Below are 17,516 nucleotides of genomic sequence, written 5' to 3' on the forward strand. Positions count from 1 at the left end.
GGCCGTGAAGCGAATACTTAGATATTTAGTTGCTACGCCTTGCTTCGGGCTCTGGTATCCAAAGGGGTCTACCTTTGACTTAATTGGATATTCAGACTCCGACTATGCTGGATGTAAGGTCGATAGGAAGAGTACATCGGGGACGTGCCAATTCTTAGGAAGGTCCCTGGTGTCATGGAACTCTAAGAAACAAACCTCCGTTGCCCTATCCACCGCTGAGGCCGAGTATGTTGCCGCAGGACAGTGTTGCGCGCAACTACTTTGGATGAGGCAAACCCTCAGGGACTTTGGCTACAATCTGAGCAAAGTCCCACTCCTATGTGATAATGAGAGTGCTATCCGCATGGCGGAAAATCCTGTTGAGCACAGCCGCACAAAGCACATAGACATCCGGCATCACTTTTTGAGAGACCACCAGCAAAAGGGAGATATCGAAGTGTTTCATGTTAGCACCGAGAACCAGCTGGCCGATATCTTTACCAAGCCTCTAGATGAGAAGACCTTTTGCAGGCTGCGTAGTGAGCTAAATGTCTTAGATTCGCGGAACTTGGATTGAATTGTAGCATACATGTGTTTATGCTTTTGATCATGTTCATTCTGCATTTTGTTGCTTACTGTGGTGCTCAAGTTGTACAAACACTCCCTGGACCTCACAAGTCCGTTGCAAAGTGATGCACATGTTTAGGGGGAGATGTGTTACAACTTGGCCCTTTGAGACTAACCATATGCTTGAGTTTGCTTGTTTTAGTCTCGAAGGAGAATTAAAAGGGAAAAGGTGGACTTGGACCATGCAAGACTTCCACTGCACTCCGATGAAAAGAGTAACTTTTCCAAGTTCATCTTTTAACTCTTATTGCCATTTGCTCTTAATTGAAGATTTTGGTGAGGCAATGGGGTTAAAGGGCCAAGATTGATCCCGTTTTGGTGCTTGATGCCAAAGGGGGAGAAAATAAAGGCCAAAGCAATAAATGGATCAGCTACCACTTGAGAAATGTTGAAAATAGTAAAATAGAGCCTTTTGTTTTGTCAAAACTCTTGCATTGTCTCTTTTGTCAAAAGTTGGTTTCTTGTGGGGAGAAGTAGTGATTATGGGAAAAAGGGGGAGTTTTTGAAATCTTTGATCAATCTCTTTTGAAATGACTCTCTTTATGCTTCAACATGTGTGTTTGACTTAGAGATAGAGATTTGAGTTTGGTTTGCAAAAACAAACCAAGTGGTGGCAAAGGATGATCCATATATGCCAAAATTGAATCAAAATAAATTTGAGTTTTATTTGAAGTGATTTTGCACTTGTTCTAGTTGCTTTATGTTGTGTTGGCATAAATCACCAAAAAGGGGGAGATTGAAAGGGAAATGTGCCCTTGGGCCATTTCTAAGTATTTTGGTGATTGAGTGCAAACACAAGTGCTTAAACATGAATCTATGCTCATGGATGGACAAAGTGCAAATCCAGAGTAAAGGTATGTTTCTAAGCCTTAGTACATTGGTTTTGTGTACTAATATACTTGTCTAAGTGTTAGAAACAGAAAGAAGAAGAAAAGAAGAGAGGAGGAAAAGGCTTGGCTGTGTACAGCCAAGACTCAGCTCGGTCTGGCACACCGGACTGTCCGGTGGTGCACCGGACAGTGTCCGGTGCGTCAGGCTGACTCGGCGTGAAGAGGCCGCTCTCGGGAATTCGCCGACGGCGTACGGCTATAATTCACCGGACTGTCCGGTGTGCACCAGACTGTCCGGTGAGCCAACGGTCGGCCGAGCCAACGGTCGGCAGTGGAATCTGCGCGCGACACATGGGCGGGCCAACGGTCGGAAGGGGGCACCGGACTGTCCGGTGTGCACCGGACATGTCCAGTGCGCCAACGGCTCCCAGATCTGCAACGGTCGGCTGCGCTGTATAAGGAAGGAAATCGGGCACCGGACAGTGTTCGGTGTGCACCGGACTGTCCGGTCCACCCGACGACAGAAGGCAAGATTGGCCTTCCAGAATTGCTCTCAACGGCTCCTAGCTGCCTTGGGGCTATAAAAGGGACCCCTAGGCGCATGGAGGAGATATCCAAGCAACTTTAGAGCATTCTTGATCATCCACACTCAATCTTTGCGCATTCGTTTGTCATTCTCAAGTGATTCGAGCTCCGTTCTAGTGTGAACTTTGAGATAGGCTTTTGAGCTCGATTCTTGGCTGTGTGTGTGCGCATTTTGCTGTGGATTTGTGTGTGTTGCTTCCCTCCCTTACTCCGTGCTTCTTTGGGAAATTCAATTGTAAGGGCAAGAGACTCCAAGTTGTGGAGATTCCTCGCAAACGGGAAAAGATCAAAGTAAAGAAGAACACCGTGGTATTCAAGTTGATCATTGGATCACTTGAGAGGAGTTGAGTGCAACTCTCGTCCGTTGGGACGCCACAACGTGGAGTAGGCAAGTTTTGTACTTGGCCGAACCACGGGATAACCACCGTGTCATCTCTGTGATTGATTTCTTGTGGTTATTGTGTTTTGACTCCTCTCTAGCCACTTGGCATTAACTGTGCTAACGCTTAATCAAAGTTTTGTGGTTTAAGTTTTTAAGTTTTACAGGATCACCTATTCACCCCCCCCCCCCCTCTAGGTGCTCTCACCAACTCATAAGGCATCGGACGAGCGACCATCAGATTGACTTGACTCTTCCTGCTCAAAGCATCTGCCACTACGTTCTCTTTGCCTGGATGGTAATGAATCTCCAACTCATAGTCTTTGATCAACTCTAACCATCTTCTTTGCCTCATATTCAGCTCTGACTGAGTGAATATGTACTTCAGACTCTTGTGGTCTGTGTAAACATCACATTTTTGTCCATACAGATAGTGCCTCCATGTCTTCAATGCGTGAACCACTGCTGCCAACTCTAGGTCATGGATTGGGTAATTCTGCTCATGAACCTTCAACTGTCGGGACGAGTAAGCCACAACTCTTCCCTCTTGCATCAACACACATCCCAAACTGGTGTAACAAGCATCGCAATACACCGAGAAGGGCTTGTGCACATCAGGCAAGACTAAGACAGGCACTGTAGTCAACTTCTCTTTCAGCGCTTCAAAGGCCTCTTGACATTTCTGGGTCCACTTGAACTCAACTTTGTTGCCTAGCAAAGCTGTCATTGGTTTCGCAATCTTCGAAAATCCCTCAATGAATCGCCGATAATATTTGGCCATTCTAATAAAGCTCTTGATTCCTCGAGCATCTATTGGCGCTTTCCAGTTCAGAATGTCTGCCACTTTCTTCGGATCCACAGCCAATCCTTCTTTGTTGATTATATGACCCAAGAACAGGACTTCACTGATCCAGAACTCGCACTTGCTCAACTTTGCATACAACTGGTGCTCTCGCAATCTCTGCAATACCATCCTCAAATGATCTGCATGCTCTTCTTCGTTTCGAGAATATATCAGAATGTCATTGATGAATAACACCACAAACTTGTCAAGATAATCCATGAAAACACTATTCATCAGATTCATAAAGAAGGCTGGTGCATTTGTTAGACCGAAAGACATCACTGTGAACTCATACAACCCATACTTGGTAATGAATGCCGTCTTCAGAATGTCTAAAGATCGAATCCTGAGCTGATGATAACCTGACCTCAGATCTATCTTGGAGAACACGCTGGCTCCTCTCAACTGGTCGAACAGATCTTCTATCCTGGGCAAAGGGTACTTGTTCTTAATTGTGACCTCACCCAGAGCTCGATAATCGATACACATCCTTTTGGTGCCATCTTTCTTCTCCACAAATAGGACAGGGGCGGCCCAAGGCGAGGTGCTTCGCCGGATGTAACCTTTCTCTGACAGCTCATCAATCTGTTTCTTAAGTTCAACCAACTCTGGTCCGGATATTCTGTAAGCTCTCTTAAAGATGGGGGCGGTTCCAGGAAGAAGCTCTATAGCAAACTCAACTTTCCGCTCTGGTGGCATACCTGGTAAGTCCTTTGGAAAAACGTCTGGGAACTCGGACACAACCTTGATAATCTCAATTGGGTCTACTTCACTGCTATCAACAGCCATCTGATAACAACTTCCTTTCTTTGGCTCAGGCGGGACTAACTCGGTCGCCACTTCCTCTCCTAGTGGGGACACCAACTTGATTGTCCTCTTATCACAACTGATAACTGCCTGATACTTATCTAGCCAATTCATCCCTAGAATGACATCTATTCCCTGAGTACCCATTACTATGAGGTTAGCGGGAAACGCTATCCCCCTTATTTCCACACTTACATTCAAACAAATGCTATCGGCTCGAATTCTACCACCGACTGAGTCAATTTGAATGGGGGTTGACATGATAGTAATTGGAAGATTATGTGCTTTTACCCATGAAGCAGTAATGAAAGAATGTGTTGCTCCAGTGTCAAATAACACTTCTGCAATATGGGAGTCGACTGGAAACATACCTACTATCATGCCGGGGGTCTCCTGAACTGCTTCAGCCTCCAAGTGGTTCAGTCTTCCATGATTGTAGCGCGGCTGAGAGCGGTTGCCTGCTCCAGGCTGAGACACATTCTGCTTTGCTGGGACATTGGGGCCTGACTGTTGCTGGGCTGCCTTCTTCGGACAGTGCATCACCCAATGGCCTTGCTCTCCACAGTGGAAACATGCTCTGTTTCCAACCTAAGCTGGTCCTGCCTGACTGTTCTGCTGGTTTGCTGGGGCAGGAAGACGAGGTGCCTGCTGATTCTGCCTCTAGAACTGACCTCCTCCTGACTGATTGTTCTGGCGATTCTGATGCTGATGCTGAGGAAATTGCCTTTGAAACTGCTGCTGCTGAGGTGGATGCTGGTTCTGCCTGAACTGCTGAGGTTGATTGCTTGGGAAACGAGGATGATTGCTGCTTCTAGGCTGGGGTCCACTGATCTTGCGCTTACGATCCTCCTTCTCCTTACGCTTCTTCTCTGTCATGATTGCTCTGTCAATCAGGTGCTAGAATGTCGGGAAGGTGTGATTCATCAGCTGATACTGCAGAGGGTCAACCAAGCCTCTCAGGAAACGATACTGTCGCTTGGCGTCGGTGTTGACATCTTCAGGAGCATAGCGAGACAACTGCAGAAACCTGTCCCAGTACTCACTAACAGACGATGACCCTTGCTTGAGGGCCAGGAACTCCTCCTTCTTCACTGTCATCAGACCTGCAGGAACATGGTACTGACGAAAGCTTCCTCTGAACTCTTCCCAGGTGATGGTGTCGGGGTTGGCATGGGTGGCGAGATAAGACTCCCACCATGACTGAGCTGCTCCTCTCAACAGATGGGGACCATACAAAACTTTCTCCCTGTCATCGCACTGAGCGGTATGCAATTCCCGTTCCACAGTGCGCAACCAGTCTTCAGCATCCATGGGGTCAGAAGAGTGAGCAAACGTTGGGGGATGACCTCTCATGAATTCTGCACGCTTGTCCCTGGGCATCTGAGGTTGAGGTGGTGGCTGTTGCTGCTGCTGGATGGCGGCCAGAGTCTGACCGATGCTTGAACTGCCTGAGTCTGCATCATGAACATCTGCTCGATCGACATCGGTGGCGGGGGTGGCAGTTGCTGTTGCTGGGGTACCTCATCCTGCTGAGCTGCCTGCTCCTGCTGAGCACGCCTTCCTCCTCTGCGCCTGTTTTCTGACATCTGCAGAATGCAACCACACATCAGAACTGATCTTGCAAATCTTGCAGCATAAGAAAAGAGTATAGAATTCTCCACAACACTGAACAGATGAGCATCTTCACTGATCTCCAACACAGACCAACACAGCTTCTCAGATAAGGAGGAAAGTGGAATAAAAGGCTTCCCAACTAGATAACTAACTCCATTAACATAACAGGTAAACCAAAATGCAGGGGATACCCACACTCTGGTGACAGTCATTACAAAGATCCAAAGCAAACATAGTTCATCATGACAAACATAAATGCACAGGATAAGCAAGCTACCCTGTCTAACTAAGACTAACTAAAAGCGAGACTAACGCTAAGACTACAGCTTGTATATATATATATTTTCGTATTAATTACAAGATCCGACTCTGATGATCTATGGTTCTAAGTCTATCTTGGTCTTACAGGCGGGATTGCCATAAGACTGGTGTCCACGCCGAGGTGAGCGGTACGGGTGCTCAGTCCCGACGGCAGCGGGGGAACCATCGTCCAGGTGACGACGCTCCGCACACTCAGCCCGCAGCTGGGTGATCTCAGCACGAGCCCTACTCAGCTCGTCTAATGCATGGTCTAGCTCCATGTTTAACACGACGGCTAGGTTGACTGTGCTGCTCAACCTAGGATTGTCCTCACCAACAGGTAGACAATCACGCCTCCTGTGCTGCCAGATGGACAGCGGGGGTAATACTTCAGGTTGAGACCGTCAGCTACCCCGCCGAGCACTGAGCAGTAGTGCGAAAGCGCACGCCGTGCGGCATCTTGCATGGCCGCCTCAACTAAGTCCCGCTCAGAGATGGAATAGTGCTCTGAGCAGACCTCCGCATCCCGGAGACTGTTCTCCGGACGACGCACCAAGCAGGTCGCCTCCCAGCGGTCCGGATAGACCCCGCGACTGTGCTGGAAGACCACACAGCGATACTCGATAGACCAGGTACGTCGGTCAAGTGCCCGACGTAGCAGGGTGTCGAGCGCATCATGGAAGTGACACCTGCGAGCAGCGTCACGAGTGATGGGTCGAGCAACCCATCCTTCCGGCTCCTGGTCAGCAGAAAAGTCGGTGTCATGGCTCGAGCTGCTGTCGCCTCCTCCGTCATCTGGGTCTCCTCCAGTAGCTACTCCAGGGACTGGGGCGCTCAGTGGTGGTACAGGGGGCGCCTCCAGGGGAAGCACAGGGGAGCAGCTCCTCACAGACTCTATCTCCTGCTGGAGCGAGAAAGAAGAGCCCTGCTGCTCCTGTCGTCGACGTTCCTACTACTCATGCAGGCGGTGGTGCAGCCTCTCCAAGTGGCTGGACTGACCGGCCACGGGACGGCGAAGCGGACGCTCCGCGAGACGGGAGGGTAAGAAGGGGATGACAAACTTCCGTGCAGTGTGTCTAAGACGAACCATCTACAAAAGACACCGTAAGCATAAGAGTGAGAACAGAACTAGTATGACCAGCAAGTAATGAACCATAAATAAATGAAGGATTAGAATAAAACACAATTTTCAGCAAGGTATAATATATATAGTAGAACATAGGTTTGGTCGATATGACCAACTTTTGAAGGGATATCAAAGTCAAGGCAGGGACATAGGTCTATAATCCTTAGAATGACCATTCTACTCTAGGTTAGCGGGCCTACAGTCAGCACGGCTCTGATACCACCTATGTCACACCCGGTTTTAGAAGGCAAACCAAATGCGAACCATGTACGTGCCAGGATCAGCAATTCACGTACACAGCAGTTACATAACATGGACATCATCACACAGTGCTCAAATAGTATTTTAAAGGGGAATAATAGTCGATTACATCATATGTCTGAGACATCCACATAGTCTTTACAATAAATCAAACTGCGGAAAAGAAACGTAGATAAACGCGGCCTTCACAGGCAGCCGACTGGGGGTTGCCGCTAACCCACGCCTAGAACTCATCGTAATCTTGGAACTCCTGGTGCTCTCCTTCCACGGCTTCATCCTCTCCTGAGCAGGGGTTGCAATGCTGACAACCTGGGTATGGGGGGTTTGGTGTGTAGAGCAAGGGTGAGTACACATCAACATACTCAGCAAGTATCCTGTTTGGCTGTAGTGGACTAGCTTTATGTGGGGGTAAGTCAAGCAGTTGCTTTGAGTTGGTCAGATTATTATTACTAGTAGAGAAAGCCAAGTTTTAGAGTTAACCCATGTTATTAACCCAACTGTACTCCTTTCCAAACGGAAAGAGTACCACTTACCATTACCAGAGTCAATACCAAGAACCATCAGTCTCATTGCCACCTGCAATTCGAACATCTCTGATCAAGTACCACTAATCACTGGAGCTCCCTGGGCCGCTCATAACCGCGAGCATGGCTGATATATCAGTTTTCATACACTCTGCACTTTACCCACAAGCCGTGATTTCCCTTTCTGCCCAGAGATCATGACTCTCCATTGATCACTACCAAGGTGACCCAACAGGGCATCACTACGTAGCCTTTACAAAGGTTCCCCGAGGCTGTAGCCACCCGTTAGGTTTCCTAAATGCACCACACTCCTCCCTAAGGGGCGAACCCAAACTTGGCAGAGCGAGCCGCATACACCGAGCCCCACTGACGGCACGATGGCTAAGCGAACTACACCCCAGTTCCTCTAATTATTCAGCTAAGGGCATCCCATTCCACCCTCATGGTTGCACTGTTTTCCCTGGCGGTCATCCAACAAACAGGTCCTTACGGAGAGGCACTCGAGAAACCGCTTGAGCCCCCTTGAAGACCACAAGTATAACATCATAATAAACGAAGGGAAAACTGCGTATCATTGATAATTCTCATCATGTTCATTGATTAGAGTTGAGCAATAGCATAAGACTAAGCAATAATAATCCAACCCAAATAGGTAAACAAGGACATGGATAACAAAAGCTAGTCAATCCTTAGGTATAACTGTGAAATGCGGGAGGTGAATTAAAGAATGTATAGGACAGAGATAGGTCAAGGGACACTTGCCTCCACCAACCGACTGCTGCTCGGGGGCTTCTCCTGCGAGTTCTTCGGGCTCTTCAACCGGATCGTTCTCTATGCGAGCGCAAACATACATACATCCACACATTTAATACAAAAGAACAATACACCATACAATAGAATGCAGTAAATAAACAGACGTTCCACGCGAGTTTGCAATTAAGGCTAAGAGAGAAAGAGAAAAAGACAGTCGAGAAACGATCACGTTACATGATTATGAATTAAATTACTCGCTCAATGGAAGGGAATTAATTTGGACACTACGTTCAGCATAAAGTAAAGTCGAGCTCCACATTTAATTATTGTAAACAATTGAAGGTGAATGAAAGGGAGCGGTCGCACGTCGAGACGTACAACACGACATTTAGATTGAATTAAGAAGTGAACGACTCGCCGCGCGACAGAGCGCACAACGAGACACTTGCACTAATTTTAAAGAGACGTTAAGCATCGCGAGACGAAGCGCACGATGACATACGCCAACAGGGCTGAGTTTAAAGTGGAACGTCACGCGTCTGGACGCGCGACATCGCACCTTAAACAACCTGAAATTAAAATAGATCGTCGTGCGACGAAGCGCGCGACACAACACTTTAATGAATATAAACTAAAAGAATCATCGCGCGACGAAGCGCGTGACGCAGCACATTAATAAACACAAGTTTAAATTGAATCGTCGCGCGACGAAGCGCGCGACGCAACACATTGATAAATACGAACTTGAATTGAATCGTCGCGCGACGAAGCGCGCGACGCAGTACATTAATAGAATCTGAAATTAGACAAATTCGGCGCGCGACGAAGCGCGCGACGCAGCACGCTAACTAACGGAGTTTGAAATTAGCTACAACCAAAAAATAATCACCGCGCGCATGGGTTTGCGCACGCGGGAATGCGTTAGGGGGGGGGGGGGGGTAAACGAGGCTACGCGAGTCGCGCCGGGGCCGTGATGCCGCGGGCAGCGGGCCGAGGGCCGCGCGCAGGGGCCGAGCCGCCGCGCTGGGGCAGAGGGCCACGCCGGGGGCCACACCGCGCTGGGGACCGTGCCGCGCGGACAGGGGAGGGGGCGGGGGCCGCGCCGCCGTGCGAGCAGGGGAGAGCGAGGCCGCCGCGCCGCGTGGGCAGGGGAGGAGGCGGGGGCGCGCGCGCAGGGGAAGAAGAGAGGACGCGCGCAGGGGGAGAGAAGGGGAGGGAGAGGGAGAGAGAGAGAGAAAGGAGAAGGGAGGGGAGGGGAGTTCACCTCGGGATCCAACTCCGACGATCACCGTCTCCAAAACCTAGGGCACCACGGGAGGTAGAGAGAGAGATGGGAGAGAGAGGTTGTTGCACGGGAATTCCAAATGATAGAGGGAGAGGAGGAGGGGGCGCATGGGGGGGTGTGGGGCGCTGGGGGCGCGCGGGCCGGGCTGGGCAGGGCTGGGCTGGGCTGGGTTGGGCCAGGCCACTTCGTAGATCGAAACCCACGACACGCACGACTATCAAACAGACTCCAATCGCGAACCGAAAACCGAGATGGAACGAGACGAACACGCAACATCAGACAAAGAAATGTGCTTCGGCATGATGCAACACCCATGACACTTAGGTTTTGTTCATACACGACACGGACACCTGTCACTATACTGGTTTGAAATTGGGAAGAGGGAGCGAAACGGGAAGAGAAAAGAGAGTAACGCCCGAATTTGGTGAGAGAAAAGAAGAAAAAATTCTACCCTCAAATTCAGGGCGTTACACAACCTTTCGAAAGAGATGGCCCAGAGACTGGATGAAAGAATGGTTCTATGTGAAAAATGATTTAAAGGCACGAGGAGATATTAAAGAGATCATCATGCGCCCTATCTGGCAACGCTTCGGCCTCCGGAAACCGAAGGTAGAGATTGATGAGGCAGCCGAAGGATGCCGAAGGGCCTTCGGCACAGTTTGCTCTTTCATCGGGACAAGGGATTTAATCCAGGAGCATATAGCCTTCAGAGTATGGCCACTTGTAGAGAAGTGGGAAATGCCAAAGGAGACTGTCACCAAGTCTGGCGAAGGTGAGCTGGTTCGGCTGAGATACACCTTCAGATATGAAGGTAAATTTGATGAGCCAAATGATGACTGGTTGAAATGTATCGAAGCTACAAGTGATGAACTGCTTGGGCCGCACTCCAAAGCAGAAGATAACGCATTATCTGCGGCCTTCGGGAGCCAAAAAAGAAGAGGCTAAATAGAGTTTTTGATGCTATTGGATTTATGTACCCTGACTACCGCTACCCACCACGGGGGCACAAGAGAAAAAGTGCGATTTCCGGGAAAAATGTTGCCTTAGTCGCCTCAAGCGAGCCCGCACCGAAGAGGAAAATGCTGAAGGTCCTTACTCACCGACCGCGCTACATTGAACCGGCCACAGTGCCTGAATTTAGTGGTGAGACCTCTTCGGCTATTGAAGCCAAAGGACCTGCCCTTACGCAGAAGATTGAAGAGCTGGCTACAATGCCGAAGGCATCGTCAGCCAAATTAGCTGAGCCGAAGGCCGATAATATTGAAGAAATAGAGGTCGAAAGAACAAAGATATTAGAAGTTATATGCCCTTCGGCAGAAGTGTCAGTGCCGAAGGCACAAAAAGATCTTACAGCGACCCCTAAGAGGAAAAGGATGGTCAACGTACTAGATGTGCTGGAGATGATAAAGACTTCAAGTTCTACTCCACGGAAAACTGCCGAAGCTTCAAAAACGCAGACTAAGACAAAACTAACCGAAGCCGAAGCTGCAAAGAGCCAGGCCGAGACCGAAGCTGGGCCTTCAGAGCCCGCAAAGGAGAAATCCTTGGAAACCAGAGAAAAGGAAACGGAAAAAGAAGCTGCAAAACAAATTCTGCCTGAAAAAACTGTCACTTCTACTCCCGAAGCATCTTCTGAAGTACTTGATTATATTGTACGACACGCTTCGGGAAAATGATTATCTGAAGAAGAGATTTTTGAAGCTAAACACTATGCCCAAGAACTGAAGTATCCGAAAGGGGCCTTAGTGTTCAATGGCACAGACGAAGATGACTTCTTATACTGCCTCCCAGACAATAAAGAATTATCTGTCTGCCGGGAGATGGCTAGAAGTATGGGGTTCCCGAAGCTTGAAGCTGGCCTCTGCGCTATGATGAAGGACGATCTTGCAGATAGCCTCGCATATAACAGTATGAAGGTACGAAAATTGTATATTTGGAAGTTTATAAATTTCGAATTGTTCTTTTGATCTTATACTAAATCTTTTCATATAGGGTTTAATACTTAGCAACGCCTTGAGAGCGCAAAAGAATGCTGAAGACGAGAGCTACACTATTGCTTTCAACAACCTTCGAACAGAGGTTATTAAGCTGAGGAACGAAGCTTTGGAAAAGATAAAATTCTGCTTACATTGGTGGATAAAGTAAAGAAGGATGAAGCTAACTTTAAAACCCATTCTGAAGCCCAAAAAATTGAGATTGAAGACCTTCGGAAGCAACTGGCCGAAGTTAAAGAGAAGTGCGCAGTTGCAGAAGCTAAACGAGAAATTAGCGAACAATGGACAAATCATTTAGAGAAGAACGTTGAAGAACTTCGCACATCCAAGGAAAGATGCTTTGAATAATCTATGGACTGCGTGAAGAAAATAAAAACTAGCTTCGCCAACGTTGGCGCATATTCAAGCGAGGACAACTTCATAAGAGGCAATGCTGAGGGCCCAATTGAATGGATCAGTAGCGAAGCCGAAGCTTTTGAGGAAGTTTTGAGTGGCCGTGGGGACGTCTGCGCCTTCTCTGGCGCAAGGGGAGTTGCAGCTATTTTGGAGAAAGCAGGGTGCGAACATGTTAAAACTTTGGCCCAAGCCGAAGCTGCTTTCTCCATTGATGATACGAAGGATCCCTCGGCCGAGGCAAGCTTAATAGGCGGAAAATTTTTCACTGACATCTGGGAGAATGGCGGCCGAGGGATGGCTCACGAAATAATAAAGAAAAGCGAAAAAGATACTCACGACACTAGAGAAGCAACACAAACAGCTGAAAAGGCTGCGGAGCTTGAGAGACGAATAGGTATTACTTAATGATTTTTACCTTTGTTGTTTACTTTTGCAACTTCGAACTAATTTACGTTTTCTACCGCAGCCGAACTATCTCCCCCCTAGAGCCCTTCGAGTCACTAGCCGAAGCAGAGGCAAAAGAATCATCAGAAATTATTAACATGGCCAAAACTATTATAGACGAAGTCGTTACCCGACTGTTGACCGAAGCTAGAGATAAAGTCTTGAAAGAAGAAGAAGAGTTATTGTAAAAACATTGCTAGATTATTAATGTAACATTTGCTGAACTGTGCTTGTAATATTTGATGATCATGGGTTTTGAATGTAATATAGCTTTGTGATTCATTTCTTTGCGATGCATGAAACTTTTACATACATACCGTTTTTTAGCCTTCGGCGAAAAAACACCTTCCCTTCTTTTCATGCTTCGTAAAGAAGAGCTTTTATACTTTATGAAAATCCTCCAATCATCACAAAAACATTAATGCTTCGTCAACAATAGATTTTTCCCTCCATATCATAGTGCTTCGTAAAAAATCCTCCAGGTGTCGCCAAAAACATTAATTCTTCGTCAACAACAGATTTTTTCCTCCTCATCAGAGCCGATGAAGCTGTATTTCTTCAAAACTTATTTTGTGCCTTAGCACAATTTCACTTTTTCGAAGCATTCTCCGAAGATTAACATTGTATCCCCTTCGTGTGCCATTGATGCAACATGATGTATGATGTTATGTTATGCGAATGATGTGATGATGTCATGCTATGCGAAATGATATTTATGCCGAAGACACACACACACACATCCCCACAGTAGAATACACAATCTCTTTGCCGTTTATTTTTCGGCTTCACCGCTTATTTTTCGGTGTATCAGCGTTGACTTTTCGCTGTAAGTTCTGCATTCCCATAGGAACGTCTTTTAAACTTCTTCGCCTTCTATTTCGGCGGTATTCGCGTTGACTTTTCACGCTTCACCTTATATTTCGGCGGAATCAGCGTTGTCTTTTCGCTGTAAGCTCTGCATTCCCTTTGGAACGACTTTTGAGCAGAAAACTTACGCTGCGTTCCTTAGAACGACTTTTTGTTGCTTCGGTAAAACTTGTAATGTGATTTTGAACCCCGCGTTGCCTTAAGAACTACTTTTGTGCTTCAATGACTTTTTGAACTTCGTGAGTCTATGGAAAAGGTATATTATACTATGACAATAACGAAGCTATTACAAGAATTTGAAAACAACAAAAGAACTAGGCCTTCAATGATTGTTCCTTATTAAAAAAGAAAATGATAACGAATGCAAAAACTGTTTCAGGGGTAGGATATCTCTTAGTAGATATGCTTCGATTCTGGCACAGTACTATTGACTGTGCGAGCTTCGGACTCCTCCCTGAAGTCTCGCTGTTGGTGAGTGTGCTGGCTCCCTTCTGGCTGCTGGCCTCAGGAATATGCAGGTTGTATTGGTGGTGGATGTGGAGGTTGTTGCCAAGATGCCTGTGGTTGGCTAGCCGAAGCAACAGAAGCTGCAGGATGGTTGCCCACATACTCTGGTATGTAGGGTGAGTGATACGAAGCAGTGTGCATGACCTGCTTCGGCTGGTTCTGTTGGGCTGCAGCTTCTGCTATTTCCTTCTGTTTCTGAATGGTGACATGACACATCCTTGTAGTATGGCCCTTGTCCTCACCACAGAATAGGCAATAAATTTTCCTGGGATGATCCCCAAACCTTCCTCCGAAGCCCCTGGCGCCTCTACCCCTTGGAGCTGGCGGCCGAAGATAGCTTTGTTGCTGCCCCGAAGCTTGTGAGGAATATTGTAGCCTCTGTAGCTGACTTCCTCTGTCGTCATTCTGGGTGGAGTGGATTGATCTGACGTGCCTTGGGTGAATATTCCCTCCGAAGCCCCTTGTCATCTCAGAGAACCTGTAGGCTTCCTCCCTTCTTTGACGAAAGTCATTATCAGCGTGGATGTATTCATCCATCTTTTGAAGCAGCTTCTCCAAAGTCTATGGAGGCTTTCTAGAAAAATATTGGGCAGTAGGTCCTGGACGAAGCCCCTTGATCATGGCCTCAATGACAATTTCATTGGGCACTGTAGGCGCTTGTGCTCTTAGACGCAAGAACCTTCGGACGTATGCCTGGAGATACTCCTCGTGATCTTGTGTGCATTGAAACAAAGCCTGAGCTGTGACTGGCTTTGTCTGGAAGCCCTGGAAGCTTGTCACCAGCATGTCTTTGAGCTTCTGCCATGAAGTGATAGTTCCTGGCTGAAGAGAAGAATACCATGTCTAGGCCACATTCTTAACTGCCATGACGAAGGATTTGGCCATGACAGCTGCATTGCCTCCATATGAAGATATGGTTGCTTCATAGCTCATCAAAAACTGCTTCGGGTCTGAATGCCCATTATACATTGGAAGCTGAGGTGGCTTTTATGATGGGGGCCACGGGATGGCCTGCAGTTCTGCTGCCAAGGGAGAAGCATCATCAAAAGTAAAGGTATCATGATTAAAATCATTATACCATCCATCGTCGTTGAACAAGCCCTCTTGATGAAGCTCCCTGTGCTGGGGCCTTAGGTCTTGCTCATCTTGAGCAAGGTGACGTACTTCTTCAGTGGCTTCGCCAATCTGCCTTTGTAGGTCAGCTAGTCGAGCCATCTTCTCCTTCTTCTTTTGTACTTGCTGATGAAGCATCTCCATATTTCTGATTTCTTGGTCCAACTCGTCCTCTTGGGGTGTTGGACTGGTGGCCTTCCTCTTCTGGCTTTAGGCCTCTCGAAGAGAAAGGGTCTCCTGGTTTGGGTCCAGCGGCTGCAGAGCAGGAGCCCCTGTCGTTGAAGCTTTCTTCGGTGGCATGACGAAGGTTAGTTCTTGCCGAAGGTGGTCGAAAAGGATTCACCGGAGGTGGGCGCCAATGTTGGGGACTTGTTCTCAAGTGCTATGATTTAAGAACAAGGCAACACAAAACATATTAAACGTTAAAGTCCTTCGTCCTTCGAAGCATTATTTCCCTTGGGATATAATGACTGTCGGACGAAGGTTATGAAGGAAATACCTTCATCAGCGCAACATATAATAATGAAGAGAGAATCATATGCAATATAAAAGATAACATGAACAATTATATATTATTATCAACTCATTTCTATTTTATTATTATGGAAAAATAGAAATGATATCAAATTACAAAAGTACCTTCGGCTTGAAAGAAGGTAAGAGTACAAGCGTGACGCAAAAGCAGATGCCAAGTCAGTGTGTCCAGTACGGGAACACTGCTCATCTATTTATAGGCACGAGACGTAGCCCATGTAAAATTACACCCATGCCCTTTACATTTGCTAATGAATCTATAGTAATCCATCGAGGTCTAAATAGTCTTTTCCTCTTTAAGTCGGTTTCTTTTTCTGCTATCATGTCGAAGCTCCCCTGCGCATGGCTTCTGCTCTGCGCCAACCTTCGTATTCTTTGTGCTTCTTCACACTGTGGTTCTGATCCGAGTCCGAAGGTACCTGTTCATATATTATACTCCAGAAACATTGTTAAATCATGTTTTTGAGGACCTTCGGAAGACGAAGGCCCCCAACAGGGGTCCTATTCTAAAATTGGCTGGTCAATCGAACGCGATCGCACCAGAGCCGTTCAATCCCCAATCTGAGGTTCAGATTAGAGCATGAACCGGTACACGATGTAAACCCTAGGATCTAGATCTAACGGTTATTCATTCACCCGCCCTTGATTGGTTATGAACCGTCCGATTGAAATCTACGGCTACATGTTATTCCAACCTGAAACGTTATCTGCACTCTGATCACAACCGTCCATGCCCTGATCGATGACTATCGCTAATCGTGAGAGTGAATCACCCGGACGCGACAACGACCGCCCTCCTACGGCGGTGCCATGGCCGGCGAGATCCCCGCGGAAACCCGATCGTACTATCCTCGAAGGGGGTCAGCGCTGCACGCGATAGAGATGAGTGCGAGTACGAGGAAGGGATCATACCGTTAATCTCAGAGTGTAGTGTCCAGTCCACAGAGATGCGCGGACCCGCGGCGGCTTACAACGACGATGAGAAATCCCCGCCACACCGCAGGTCACCACGCCTTGTTAAGCCCTTGCACACGATCTACCCTCCCTTTAGGACGTCTGGGACCGCACCACGTGGGTTAGGAGACGACAAAGGCGACGAACGGCAGCGGCAGCTCTCACGACACTTATGGGTCTCGGTGGGGACGAATGGATTGTGGAGGTTTCTGCACCCGACGATGGCGACTTGAGGACGCTAGTGCGAGGTAGGAGGAGAATCGCTTTATCCCTAGCTCGAGGTGGACTCTGAGCCTGACACCCCGCTCTGCGTGCAGGAGGTTGCAACGGCAACACCGCGAAAAGGGGGAAGAACCTGACATCTGAGGCCACACGCCATTGAGTGGCGGGACGACGCGAACGTGATATGTGGCTGGCGCGTGGGTCTGCAGGTCATTAAAGTGCCCATTCCATGCGCGAAAAGAAGGAGGCTGGCAAGTGCGTCCGGCGCGTCGGTGAGGAAGTCTGTCCCAGTGGTGCGCGCAACAGACCCCGACAGGTATGGCCCGCCTGTCGGCGCGGCATGCAGCCCTGTTGGGCCGAGCTGTTCAAAGTGAGGGTGGGCCGGCAAGGAAGAATTCAGTCCAGCGCTCTTTTTCTAATTTCCTTTTCTTTTTATTTTCCCTTCTTTCCAAATTCAACTTCATTTCAAATTTAAATTCAAATCATGTGACAATTTTGTCTTCAGATTATATTGGGCAGTTAAGGTACTAACTTTGAAAATATAATTCTAGATATATTTTATGTAAGTTTT

The sequence above is a fragment of the Zea mays genome, chromosome 4 (genome assembly GCF_902167145.1).
Source record: "Zea mays cultivar B73 chromosome 4, Zm-B73-REFERENCE-NAM-5.0, whole genome shotgun sequence".
Taxonomy (NCBI): Eukaryota; Viridiplantae; Streptophyta; class Magnoliopsida; order Poales; family Poaceae; genus Zea; species Zea mays.